Below are 13,814 nucleotides of genomic sequence, written 5' to 3'. Positions count from 1 at the left end.
ACACATTCATGCCATCAAATCCACTGCAGTTTCATCAGCATAATGAAGTGCCAGCCAAATAAAGTTCCTCCCTTTGATCTCCAGCACCCCGTGCGCAGACAGTGGGTTGCACGCAGACATCTGCAGCGGGGTTCCTACCTCCTTATGGCATCACATCCTCTCCGTTTTCTGCCGACCTACTAAGCTCTCTTGGTCTAGGAGGTGGACACTGATCCATCCGTCACCAGAATGCTGCCCATCGCCAGGGGCTCCCAGGAGTGTCTCTGGCCACAAGCGTTGCCATGGCTGCAAGCTGGGGCGTCCGTGGTGGGCTGAGCCAGGGGAAGTTGGCCAGCGGGCATCACATTCCCCGCAGTGCAGGCTGCATGTTCCCCACTTGAGGGGGGTGCTGTTGCTGCTGCTGCTGCTGCTGCTGCTGCTGCGTGCTCTGGCTGTAAACCCACCTGGCCGCTGCGTGGCAGGGACCAATGCCGATCTGAGTGGCAGAGCAGCATGAGTCACTGTCCGCCAGGGCTCGCTAGAGCTCCCCCTAAGGACAGTTGTCACAGCCCTTCATGGCCCAGACTTTTTTTTCTTCTTCTTTTTTAACTCTTCGTTTTCTGGACAAAGCTTGTGTGCTAGATATGAGCTGTACTCTGCTTACATGCTAAAGAAACTGGCTGTTTCCAAAGCTTTCTTCATGACAACCACCCAGAGGGCAGCGCTGAGAAATAGGGAGCCATGGAGGGATGCAGAGGAGAGAGGAAGCCAGAAGTCGGCCTGCCTCTGGGAAGTACAGAGAATATTCTCAGAGCTCCAGGTACACTGAGCTAAGGTGGGAAATGCAGGAAGAGCAACGATGTACAGTGTGCACTCCCAGAAAATTATTTAACACCCCCAAGCTCTCTCAAGGGAATGTAAATCTTCTCTGTGAGTGTCAGAATCTACCTGTTAATATTTGAAATTAGCTGATGGAGAGAAAATTTAGCTCACATCCCATGTCTACCTACAATGCAGGCTCAAATCCAATATAATTGCAATTACTCAATTCCTTCTTTAAAAAAAAGTAAATGCAAATTAAAATTTATAAGAATCAAAAAGAAGCCAGTGCCAGTGGCTCACACCCATAATCCTAGCTACTCAGGAGGCTGAGATCTGAGAACTGTGGTTCAAAGCCAGCCCAGGCAGGAAAGCCCAAGAGATTCTTATCTCCACCAGAAAACTGGAAGTGGACTATGGTTCAGTGGTAGAGTGCTAACATTGAGCCGAAAAGCTCAGGAACAGCTCCCAGGCCTGGAGTTCAAGCCTCACAACAAAACAAAACAAAACAAAACAAAAATACAAGCCGGGCACCAGTAGCTCACGTCTGTAATCCTAGCTACTCAGGTGGCTGAGATCTGAGGATTGTGGTTCAAAGCCACAGGCAGGAAAAGTCTGTGAGACTCTTATCTCTAATAAACCACCAGAAAACCAGAAGTGGTGCTATGGCTCAAGTGGTAGAGTGCTAGCCTTGAGCTGAAGAGCTGAAGGATAACACCCAGGCCCAGAGTTCAAGCCCCACGACCGACCAAAAAAAAAAAAAAAATACAAAAGAGAATTTTTCCTAACCCCAAATAAAGAAACTCAGATAAAGACATAAAATGTTGGAGAGAGATTTTCAGACTATGCTAAGATGGAAACACATGGGCTGGATCTCAGTTCCAATCCAACCTCTGACACTTGTCAGCTGTGTAACCCTGGGAAAGACACTTAACCTCTCTAAGCCTTGGGTACTATGTGAAAATAACTACCTCAGGAGGCTGTTGGAGCCAGGTGCTGGTAGCTCCTGCCTATAATCCTAGCTACTCAGGAGGCTGGAATTTGCGGATACAGGTTCAAAACCAGTCCAGGCAGACAAATCTAAAAGGTTCTTATATCCAATTAACTAACATAAAGCCAGAACTAGAGACATGGCTCAAGTAGTAGAGCACTAGGCTTGAGCAAAAAAACAAAAAACAACAACAACAACAACAAAAGAACAAGCAGGTGGAAGATCTTGAGTTCAAGCCCCAGTACAGGTGTGCAAATATCCACACATAAACAGGCTGTTGGAAGGAAATAATCTATATCAACACAGTTCTTAGCATGAGTAAACATCCCATAAAAATTACCTCTATTGTCATTATTATTATCATTACAATTATTGCTCACATAAGGTACATAATTATGGCAGATCTTGTAGTAATCAGAACCTATTGAGATACAGCAGAATCTATAGTGAATGTTCTTTCTTTGAGAAGCACAGACCCATCAAGGTGAATGTTTATGTTAATCCTATCGTATCATTTAATTCCAAGCAGAAGTTTAATTCCCTTTCCACTATATACTAATTTATCTTTTAGCGACTAAAATAGAATTTCATTTCTAAGTGAGGAATATGATTAATGGAGGGGTAGGAGCCACGTTCACTGAAATAATTATGATTTGAATTTCTGTAACTATAAAATGAGATTCATCTATAAAACTCCATCACGCTCAAGATCACTTTCGAGTTAAGAGGGAGGAGAAGTCAATGTGAAATACACCAGCTGGCTGACTCACATCTGTAATCCTGGCTGCTTGGGAGACTGAGAATGGGAGGACTGAGGTTCAAGGCCAGCCTGGGCAACAAAGTTCACAAGACCCCTTTCTCATCCCTCAGCTGGGAGCAGTGGCAAGTATCTGTCATCCCAAGCTACCTGGGAAGCAGTAGAGGACTCAGGTCCCAAGCTAGCCCAAGGAGGTTAAGTCTGTGAGATTTCCACAGAAAGGAGGCTGAGGCTGGGAAGGTGGCTCAGTGGTAGAGTGCTTGCCTAGCATGCATGAAGCCCTGGGTTCAATTCCTCAGTACCACATAAACAACAACAATAATAATAATAATTTAATTAAAGAAAAGAAAGGAAGCTGAACAGGTGGTCCTCATCTGTGATTCTAGTCACAGCAAGGACAGAGAGTCTAAAAGTAGGTGAATGAAGGCTCAGGTGCCTGCCTGGGCAGGAATCACGATCCTCCTAAAAATAACCAGTGAAAAACAGAGCTAGGAGGTGTGGCTCACCAAGATCCTTCCAACCTAGCAAACCCAAGGCTCTAAGTTCAAAAACCCTAGCACTGCCGGGCGCTGGTGGCTCACGCCTGTAATCCTAGCTACTCAGGAGGCTGAGATCTGAGGATCGCGGTTCAAAGCCAGCCCGGGCAGGAAAGACCATGAGACTCCTATCTCCAATAAACCACCAGAAAACCGGAAGTGGCGCTGTAGCTCAAGTGGTAGAGCACTCGCCTTGAGCTGAAGAGCTGAGGGACAGCACCCAAGCCCAGAGTTCAAGCCCCACGACCGACAAAAAAAAAAAAAAACCCTAGCACTGCCAAAAGTAAAATATATTAAAATATATATATAAAAACAGGAGAGGGGGGGAGGGAGGGCGGAGCAACGGGTAACAAGTCAGGTAGTCAAGGAATAGATTTAAAGCTAAACAAGTGAAGTGAAGTACAAGAGGAACTCTGAAAAGGAAGGCCTCTGAGGGCCACCCATATGCAAGGGAAAAAAATACATCTTAAAGAGAAGTGAAGGAACTAGAAAACATCTACTCTCTACAAAGTGAGGAGATGCTCACTCTTGTCCCTTTAGTGGGAAAGGGATACAGCAGCCAGTAAAAAGCTGCAGCCTTGGGTAGGTGCCGACATTTACAACTGGGAAATTAACAAGGATCCTGGCTTAGGATCACTGAGCCCTTAGTACATCCGCAGCCATGAGTGGAGGATAACCACAAATACCTTCACAACCCAGGACACATAAAGTCCCTCTCCCTTCTCTCCCCTCTCTCCCTTCTCTCTTATCTCTCCCCTTTCTCCTCCTCTCCCTCTTCTCTCCCCACCCTCATACAAATACACATATAAATTCCTACCAGAAATTATTTCACAATATAAAAATAAAAACTACACTGATCACGGAAAATAAAACACCCAAGGTTAGAACCATGAAGGAGTACAGTATAAGAAATGGGAAATCAAGTGCAGGTGGCTCACACTTGTAATCCTAACCACTCAGGAGAGTGAGATCTGAGGATTGAAGTTCAAAGCCAGCCTGGGCAGAAAACTCCCCAAGAGATTCTTAGCACCAATAAACTACTCAAAATAAAAAGCCAGAAGTGCAATGTGGCTCAATGGTTGAGCACAAAGAGGCTCAGGAACAGGGCCCAGGCCCTGAGTTCAAGCCCTAGGACCAGCAAAAAAAGAAAGAAAAAAAAAGAAATGGGAGAGTCAGCTCTCCAAAAACACGTGTGTGTGTGTGTGTGTGTGTGTGTGTGTGTGTGTGTGTGTGTGTGTGTGTGTGTGTGTGTGTGTGTGTGTGTGTGTGTGTGTGTGTGTGTGTGTGTGTGTGTGTGTGTGTGTGTGTGTGTGTGTGTGTGTGTGTGTGTGTGTGTGTGTGTGTGTGTGTGTGTGTGTGTGTGTGTGTGTGTAAAAATCTAAGTAAGGAGCATGGATGTATTCCTGTAGTCCCAGCAGGAAGATCACTGGAGCCCAAGAGATCAACCTGGGTAACAGAGCAGGATCCTATCTCAATACATAAATTAATTAAAAAAAAACAAACAAACAGCAACCTAAAATGCACCATAATACAAACTTAATTTTAGCCTATTAGCAGAAATTCTAATCCAACAATAAGACACTCTGAAAAAGAACTAAACACATTTGAAAAGAGAAAAAAGAAAAAAACTTTCAGTGATAAAAAATATTGTGACTGAACTTAAAGTTTAAACCTCAGCAAATGGCTGGGCGCCAGTGGCTCAGGCCTGTAATCCTAGCTACTCAAGGGGTGGATGAGGGTGGGGGCTAGGAGGGGGACTCAGCAAAGATATTAAATAGCAGCAGATTAGGCATAGCTGAAGAGAAACTCAGCAAAACAGCAGTGAGATCCAAAGAAATCACACAGAACTTCAGTGCACCAAGCATGTTCTATAGACTACCAGTTGTCAACACTGCCTGTGAGCTGGCTTTTGTTGTTGTTGTTGTTGTTTGTTTTGGCAGTGGTGGGGCTTGAATTCTGGGTCTGGGTGCTATCCTTCAGCTCTTCAGCTCAAGGCTAGCGCTCTACCACTTGAGCCACAGCACCACTTCTGATTTTCTGGTGGTTTATTAGAGATAAGAGTCTCACAGACTTTTCCTGCCCGGACTGGCTTTGAACCACGATCCTCAGATCTCAGCCTCCTGAGTAGCTAGAATTACAGGCGTGAGCCCCCAGCTCCGACTCTCTCTCTTTTTTTTTTTTGAGACAGTCTCATGATGTAGCCCAGGTTGGCCTCAAACTCTTGATTCCCCAACCTCAGCCTCCTAAAGGCTAGGATTTACAGGCATGTGTGAACATGCCCAGCTCAGTACACTTCTAAGTAAAAACATGACAATAGGAAATAGAAAACTACTTAAAATCTGTATGCCACATTTTAATTGCTTAAAAACTTGGTCATGTCTAAAACCTACTAAGCTGAAGACCACATCTATCTTAGGGGCTAATTCTTCTGTCCCTTTGTCTTACAGATGTTTCTTTTTTGATCCTCATAAAATGTGTATGGTGTATGTGTGTGTGCACGCACTATCTTACAAAAGGTATTGGGGCTGGGTCTGTAGCTCAGTGATAGAGTACAATCCCTAAAACAAAAAGGAGGGAGGGAGGGAGGGAGGAAGGAAGAAGGGAAGAAAAATGAAGGAAGGGAGGAGGGAGGAAGAGAAAGAGAGAGGGAAAAGGAAGAGAAGGAAAAAGGGGAAAAGAGGAATAGGTCACTGAAATTCAAATCATACTGAAAAGGCTTGAATCTACACTGATGTAGGTACACGTGGTACTCCACCATATAATACAGTGCCAGGTACATAATAGGTATACTATACATATATAGTTGGGAGGGCAGGGGGCAGTCCTGGGGCTTGAACTCTAGGCCTGAGCACTCTACCATTTGAGCCATAGCACCACTTGTAGCTTTTTCTATAATTAACTGGAGATAAGAATCCCACAGATTTTCCTGCCCAGGCTGGCTTTGAACTGCAATCCTCAGATCTCAGCCTCCCAGGTAGCTAGGATTACAGGCGTGAGTCACTTGCACCAGGCTGGTATACAAAACTTAATGAGAAAATATTTAATGAAATGGACTGAACACAAGTCTTGTAAAGAGAATGCCTAACATAATACAAGCCATAAAGAAAGCTCTTGGTGATTGAGTTAAATGGAGAGTCTTTAAAAGTCAAGATTATTCTGTCTGAAAATTATGTTAATGAGTACCTATATTTATATTTTTGATATAATATTATGAAATCAGCTTCCCTCATTACCACATACCCACCACATTCATTAATAACAATGAGAAGCCATATATTAAGCTCTTTTGCTCATTGGTAAACATCACTAAGAAAAATAGAAAAAAAAAATCCCTGTATATATTTTTTTTAAGAAATCAACCTATTTTGGGTGGCATCGGGGAATATTCTCTTTCGTGGCACAGGCGGCACAAGTCACTTTTTGGCTTTCTTTTGTCGTTTTCTAAAGGTAGACAGCAGAACAAGGCTTTCAGCAACAAAGAGCTATTTTAAGAACTGTAGTTAATTTCTCTTCTATAAATTCCCTCTCATTTTTTTAAAAATCCTGACATTCATTAAAAAGCATTGAGGGGAAAATTTATCGTCTTCAAAAATATTTTTTCCAAAAACAAAACGCAAACCAAACTAAATGGATTTGTCCTCTTGGCCCTGCTTCTAATTAATATGTGTCCCATTGAGCGCCAGTTACTCTTGTTCAGACAAATGTTAAGATTAAAACCATAAAAGATTTTCTGATTTGGGTCTAGTGTTTATTGCCTTTCTGCACTGAAGCACAAAGCCCATAATGAGAAGGACATTACTGAGTTCTCTATGATAGACCTAAAACAGAGAACAATGCCTGGCTGTCCTTATTCGATGTTTAATGTCTATTTCATCAACCAAATGAGTGAATAACAAGAACCTTCCATGTGAGGTCATTTCTTAGCCCTGATGTACAACTCCATGCAATATGCCACTGTGAGGAAACCTAAGGATTGATGTACCTCAGAGCATCCAATGAGTCATGAAGAAATGACATTATTTATAAAGAAAAAAAAAGCCCAGGCATGGTGATAGATGTCTATAATCATGGCTCTCGGGAAGCTGAGGCAGCCTGGGCTACAAAAGCAAGACATTATCTCAAAAACAAGAAGGAAACAAGGAAAAGAGCAAAAAAGGAAGGGAAAGAAAGAGGGTGGGAGGAAAGAGAAAAAGGAAAGGGAGAGCAAGCGAAGCCTAATAAAATTCTTATATGTTGAACCATCAATGTAGGATACAGACAATATAGGTAACAAAGCTGCATATGACAGTAGACATGACTTAACAGCCAAGCACAGTGTCATAAGCACAAGGCACGTCGATACACACTGTATAGTGATGCAGTGAATCAGGACTGTGCCTTGAACCTGGCGGACAGTCAATACTATGAAACCAGAGACATTTTCGACTTCATTCCAGCTCCCAGCTCTTTAACTGACAAATGCAATGCTATGAAAATGAGGTAGGATGGAGAGAGCCAGGAAATAAGTGAAGAAGCTACAGATGTCATTAGAGGTGAGCATGTGGGCGTGAAAAGCGAAGCACACAGAAAATGAACAGTGGCAAGTGGCCAATGGGCAGGCAGGCAGTGAGTTTTCTGTACGTTCCTGCAGGACAGTCATGGAAGGTGATTGAATCTCAAGAGTTGATTAAAAGGAATCTTTGAGAAACTGAAGTGGAGAAGAGAGCTACTTTAGAAAAGCCACAGTAGCCAGCCAAGAGAGCTGTGGGTAACCAGGCTGGGGAGAAGCTAAATCTTTGGGGATGATGGACATATTTGTTAATTTGCGTCTGATGATGACTTCACAGTTTATACACGTGTCACTGCATTTAAACCATAACTTAAAATATCTGTAGCTCATCTGTGTCTATTATTCTTCAATAAAGCTGTTTCCAATTGTTGGGAGGGACCTTTTTTTATCCTTGCTCCTTTCTTGGTCAAGAGCTACCTATTCAGTCCCCTTTATCTCATAAGCATGACATATCTTGTCTTCCTTTTAGTCACTTCCCCCACATGGAAGAGGAACACAGAGCTTTTGTTGTTGTTTGTTTGTTTGTTTGGTCAGTCCTGCGTCTTGAACTCTGGGCTTTGGCACTGTCCCTGTGCTCTTCAGCTCAAGGCTAGTGTTCTACCAATTGAGCCGTGGCACCACTTCCGGTTTTCTGGTGATTAATTGGAAATAAGAGTCTTAAGGACTTCCCTGCCGGGGCTGGCTTTGAACCGTGATCCTCAGATCTCAGCCTCCTGAGTAGCTAGGATTACAGGCATGAGCCACTGGCACCCAGCTTTGGAGTTGTTTTTACTAGAAGGTCAGGCTTCTACTATCCCTCAAATGTAAGACCCAAGCTCTACATGCCCTCTCTTACTACCGACATCCAGAGTTGGCAGGCATTTGGCCAATTGACCAGTCCTGCCCTCCTTTCTCCCAGCAGCCTCTGACGGGGCTGGAGAAAGGACAAATTTGCCTCCACCAAAAGTTGTGTCGCCCCTTGCTAAGTGCAACATGGGGCTATCCATTCTTTGCATATATCCTTTATAAGGGAGAATTTTCAAGGACAGGAAAGGTCAACTTAAATCCCAAACTGCCAGTACTAGAACTGAATGTTCCTCCACCAGATATGAGCAGACCGGGCCAAGTTTATTTCCTGTGAAGTGAGACACAGCAGAGAATTGTTTCCAAACTCTCTGTCATGAACCACCTGGTCCCCCTACTCTGTCCCCAGGCTTTCGTCTCCGTGACTCCCGCCAGCCATTCCCCTTCAGTTCTACCCCACCTCCACCCTCAGAAAATGAGCGTAAATGCAATCAGCACACTTCATAGAATTGATTAGAAAGTTGGCTGCTGAACAGAGGCCCAGATGTTTAATATAATTTTGAACCATTGGCCAAATCATTTCCGCATTTGCTTATTTGTGAAGTGAGAATTTAAGGGTAGAGGACTCCAATTTATGGACTCTCTCACAAACCTATTCCCCATTTTCCTACCTTCTGCTGGGAAGATTACCTTGTTTAGAACTGATTTACCAGCTGGAATGTAGGTCAGTGGTAAAGTACCTGGCAAGCAAGCACGAAGACTTGAGTTCAAACTTCCCAGTACAGATTTATCCTCCAGTGGCTTATGCCTTTAGTCCTACCTACTCAGGAAGCTGAGATCTGAGGATTAAACCTGGAAGCCCCCCTAAGACACAAGACATAAGAGTTTCTTATCTCCAATTAAAAAGCTAGAAGTAGAGCTGTGGCTCAAGTGGTAGAGTGCCAGCTGGGAGCAAACCTGCCAACCAAGAATATGAGGTGCTGAGTTCAAGCCTCAGATGTGGCAGACACATACAGAATTGATCTACCAAAACTGTAATCTGACACTGCACCACTGGCTTCTGCTGGGAGGCATGGAAATTCGGGGCCCACCACATCAGGGCAGCTCACAGATGAGAATCCCAATGGTGAAATTCCCTGAACCTCACTATTCAGAAAATGGAGTCTTTCCTGAACAAACCATTATTGACTTTTTCTTCAAGGGATAATCCCAAATCATTCTACCTCTAGCAACATGATAAGAACTCCATTGATTTCACTTTTTTGGGGGAGGGGGGGAGGGAGCTGTTACTGGGTTTTAAACTCAGCATCTTGCACTTTTAGGTTGTTTTTTCTGCTCAAGACTGGTGCCCTACCACTTAAGTCACACTTCTACTTCCAGATTTTTGCTAGTTAATTGGAGGTAAAATCTTTGTTTTATCTGCCCTGGCTGGTTTTGAACCTTGATCCTCAGATTCCCGAGTAGCCAGGATTACAGGCCTGAGCCACCAGTGCCTAACTTCATTACTTTTTTTTTTTTTTTTTTTTTGGTGCCAATGCTGGGGCTTGACCTCAGGGCCTATACTCTGTCCCTGAGCATTTTTACTCAAGACTAACGCTCTACCACTTGAGCCGCAGCTCTACCTCTGGCTGTTTCAGTGTCTAAACGGAATCGACAGACTTTCCTGCCCAGGCCAGCTTCCAACTGAGATCCTCAGATCTCAACCTCCTGAACAGCTAAGATTACAGGTGTGAGCCACTGGTACTTGGTTTGATTTTACTTTTAACTCAGATTTTATTTCCCTACTTTTGCTCAGACTTCTATACTTATTTATTTTTATTTCTTGATATTGCAACTATCTCTAGCATGAGCTATATCCATTTATAGTGGAATAAAGGAGAATATATATTTTAAATATCTCTGAACTCCGTGTTTAAATTTAGACGACAGGGGGAAAATCCTATAATCCTAATTCATAAGAATTTAGCTCTTTTGAGCATATCTTCTCCTCTTAAATAACTTGCCTCCTAAAACCAGAATGGTCCCCAAGAGACACATAAATATTCCCTGCATATTCCATTAAGTCCATAAGAGGTACTGGCTCTATCTCCTTGTTAGTCCTTTTCATATTCCAGCAGGTGGTACCCACAGATTCTGGGTCCTGCACGTTGAGTTTCTCCCGTCACTACTGTAATATCCTCCCAGCGATTCCTGATTCCCCTCCTCTATCCTGGCACCCCAGTGGATTTAGCTTCTCACTTCTTCCTGCCCCTGAACTGATTGTCCTGTCTGACAGGGTGATGCATTTCAAGGTCAAACCAAGCCTAACAGGGAAGTCCATCTTCATCCTTCTCTAAATAGTTTAGTAAACACAAGATGGCCAAACACTTGCTCAAATGATGAGACCTCCAAGATAAGCAGACCTTTAACAACAACAACAACAAAAAGCTCAAAATAAAGGAGGAAACACACAAGGTACATCAGTCATTGAGGTGATGCTATTCTATAGGCAGAATTCTAAAATGCACACATGGAATACTCACGTTAAAAACCAGAAAAGGGCTCATTTGGAAAGAAGAGAATACTGCTCATCAGAAATCAATGGCGAAACAGTGAAGCCAAAGGCTACCTATGTTAGGTAGTTTTGCGAAGATGAGCCCTTCCTTCCGGTGAACAATGCAGGGAAATAACCCTCCTGAATTCTTGGGAAGCAGTATGAAAACCTTGAGAGGAATACAAGGCATACTGGTGTTTATACTAGCACAGAGTCATCTGGAGAGTTATATGTCATGGAAGGTAGGGATTTGCTTTTAAAGATGGACTGGGAATGGGGTGGGAAACATTTTTCACTGCATAATCTTCTATTTTTTTTCTTTTTTATTTCCGGTCGTGGGGCCTGAACTCTGGGCCTGGGCACTGTCCCTCAGCTCTTCAGCTCAAGGCTAGCGCTCTACCACTTGAGCCACAGCGCCACTTCCGGCTTTTTTCTTTCTGTTTATGTGGTGCTGAGGAATCGAACCCAGGGCCTCGAGCATGCAAGGCAAGCGCTCTACCACTGAGCCACCTTCCCAGCCCTGCATAATCTTCAAGATCACTGAGTTTTTTTGCTTTTTTTGTTTTTTGGGGGAGGTCCAATCGTGGGGCCTGAACTCTGGGCCTGGGCGCTGTCCCTCAGCTCTTCAGCTCAAGGCTAGCACTCTACCACTTGAGCCATAGCGCCACTTCCGGCTTTTTTTTTCATTCTGCTTATGTGGTGTTGAGGAATCGAATCCAGGGTCGCATGCATGCAAGGCAAGCGCTCTACCACTGAGTCACCTTCCCAGCCCTCACTGAGTTGTTTTTTTTGTTGTTGTTGTTATTGTTGTTTTTTTACCATGGATTGCATCACCTTTTCAAAAAAATAAAAGCAAATGATAATAACATTTGATAAAGAATGACTTTCTGGAAGAAAAAAAGAAAAAGAATGACTTTCTGATCTAAGCCTGGTGACAAGGGCTTAAAAATCCCAGCACTCAGAAGGAAGAGGCAGAAGGACCTCAAGTTTGAGGCCATCCTGGACTATATAGTAAAGCCTTATCTCAAGAAGAAAAAATTCCCCCCCCCACACACACACAAAATAAATACATACATACATACATACATACATACATACATACATACATACAAAGGAAATTTGGAATCACGAAGCCCTGAGTTCAGCTCCTACAATACCAACTATTGGCTCCATTACCTTTGTTGTGACACTATAATACTATCAATGAACAACAATCCAGCCTTAATTAAAAGTGACTATGAGACAATAGTAAAGTGGGTGTTAAAGAAAAGAAAATGTCATTTTGCTATCAGACAGTACAGAATAGGTTAAATCATCATCCTGAAGGATAGGAAGGATATAATGTCTATCTAAGAGAAAAGCTTTAAATTCCTCAAAAGCAGAGCATAAAACCCAACAATCCCAGCAGTCCCATCTACCCATGGGAGTCCTTGGCCCAAAAGCAGACTCCTCTCACCCAGAGCCTACAAAACAAAACGAGGAAGGTCCACAAAGATGAGTGAGAAACTCTAAGCCTGACAGATCCAATTTCTTCCTTCATCTTTGCGTCCTAAATTGTAATGTGCCTGGGCATCACCTGGGGATCTCATTAAGATGCAGCTTCTGACTTAGCAGGACCGAATCTATGCATCTCTAACAAGCTCCCAGGCGATGCTGATGCTGTTGGTCCATGGACCACAGCCTGAGCAGCAAGGTCCCACTCATCCCAGATAATAGTGCCACTGTCTGATAGCACAGCCATCTTGAAAAATTCAGAGAGGACTGAAAATTAATAGAGGACTGGGAGTATGTGGCTCAAGTGGTAGAACACCTGCTTAGTAAGTATGAGGCCCCAAAGTCACACACACACACACACACACACACACACACACACACACACACACACACACACACACACACACACACACACACACACACACACACACACACACACACACACACACACACACACACACACACACACACACAGACAAAAAAACAGATGACTAAAACATTCTCTTTTCCTGGTAACTACAACCCAGACAGTTCAAAATAAATGGTTCCTGGCTAGGGACAATAATTATGCCCTCTTCCAAGGGACATGGGGCAATGTCTACAGACATCTCCGGTTGTCACAACCACAGGTGGAGGATGCTGCTGACAGCTGTGGGTATAAGCCAGGGACACTGCTAAGCTTCCTGCCATTCACTCAATAACCCCAGAACAGAGAATCACCCGGCCCCAAATGTCAAACAGTGCTGAAGTTGACAGCCCCTGTTCAAAATAACAGACAATTGGGCACATTCTAGGTTCTTTCAATTCATTCTGAGACTATAAATCCTCTGATTCTAGGCCATCCATCCAACAATGTCTTTCCCAGGATACATCTGAGAGACAGAGAGGATAACAAGGAAGCAGGATGCTGTATGTGGAGAAGGGATGACAGGGTCACAGTCTACCATTTGCTTTGTTTAACATCAAGCATCAGCAGTAAGCCTACAAAGCATGTAATTTCCCACCACTCTGAAGGATAGTAACTGGACAGAACCACACAGCTCTTTTAAGCACAGGACCAGTTAGTACCTACTGTAAGCTCCATTCAAAAGCTAGTGTAAGCCAGGAACCGGTATCTCACACCCGTAAAAATCCTAGCTACTCGGTAGACTGAGATCTGAAAATCAAGGTGCAAGGCCAGCCCAGGCAGCAAAGTCCATAAGATTCTTCTCTCCAGTTAACCACCAAAAAGCCCAGAAGTGGAGTTGTGGCTTAGTGGTAGAGCAACAGCCTTGATCAAAAGAAATAAGGACAAGGCTGGGAATGTGGCTTAGTGGTAGAGTGCCTAGCATGCATGAAGCTCTGGATTCAATTCCTCAGTACCACATAAACAG

At 43.7% G+C, this 13,814-nt stretch overlaps 1 protein-coding gene across 1 annotated transcript in view; it reads right to left on the bottom strand.

Annotated features, from left to right (window-relative positions):
- The window catches only part of LOC138829862 (citron Rho-interacting kinase), a 162,294-nt gene that overhangs the window by 105,065 nt on the left and 43,415 nt on the right, over positions 1–13,814 (bottom strand). The window lies entirely within an intron of this gene.

Source organism: Dipodomys merriami, unplaced genomic scaffold (genome assembly GCF_024711535.1).
Source record: "Dipodomys merriami isolate MVZ:Mamm:240054 unplaced genomic scaffold, mDipMer1.0.p SCAF_177, whole genome shotgun sequence".
Lineage (NCBI taxonomy): Eukaryota > Metazoa > Chordata > Mammalia > Rodentia > Heteromyidae > Dipodomys > Dipodomys merriami.
The sequence above is the reverse complement of the archived record's forward strand: the minus strand, read 5'-3'. Positions and strand labels throughout refer to the sequence as shown.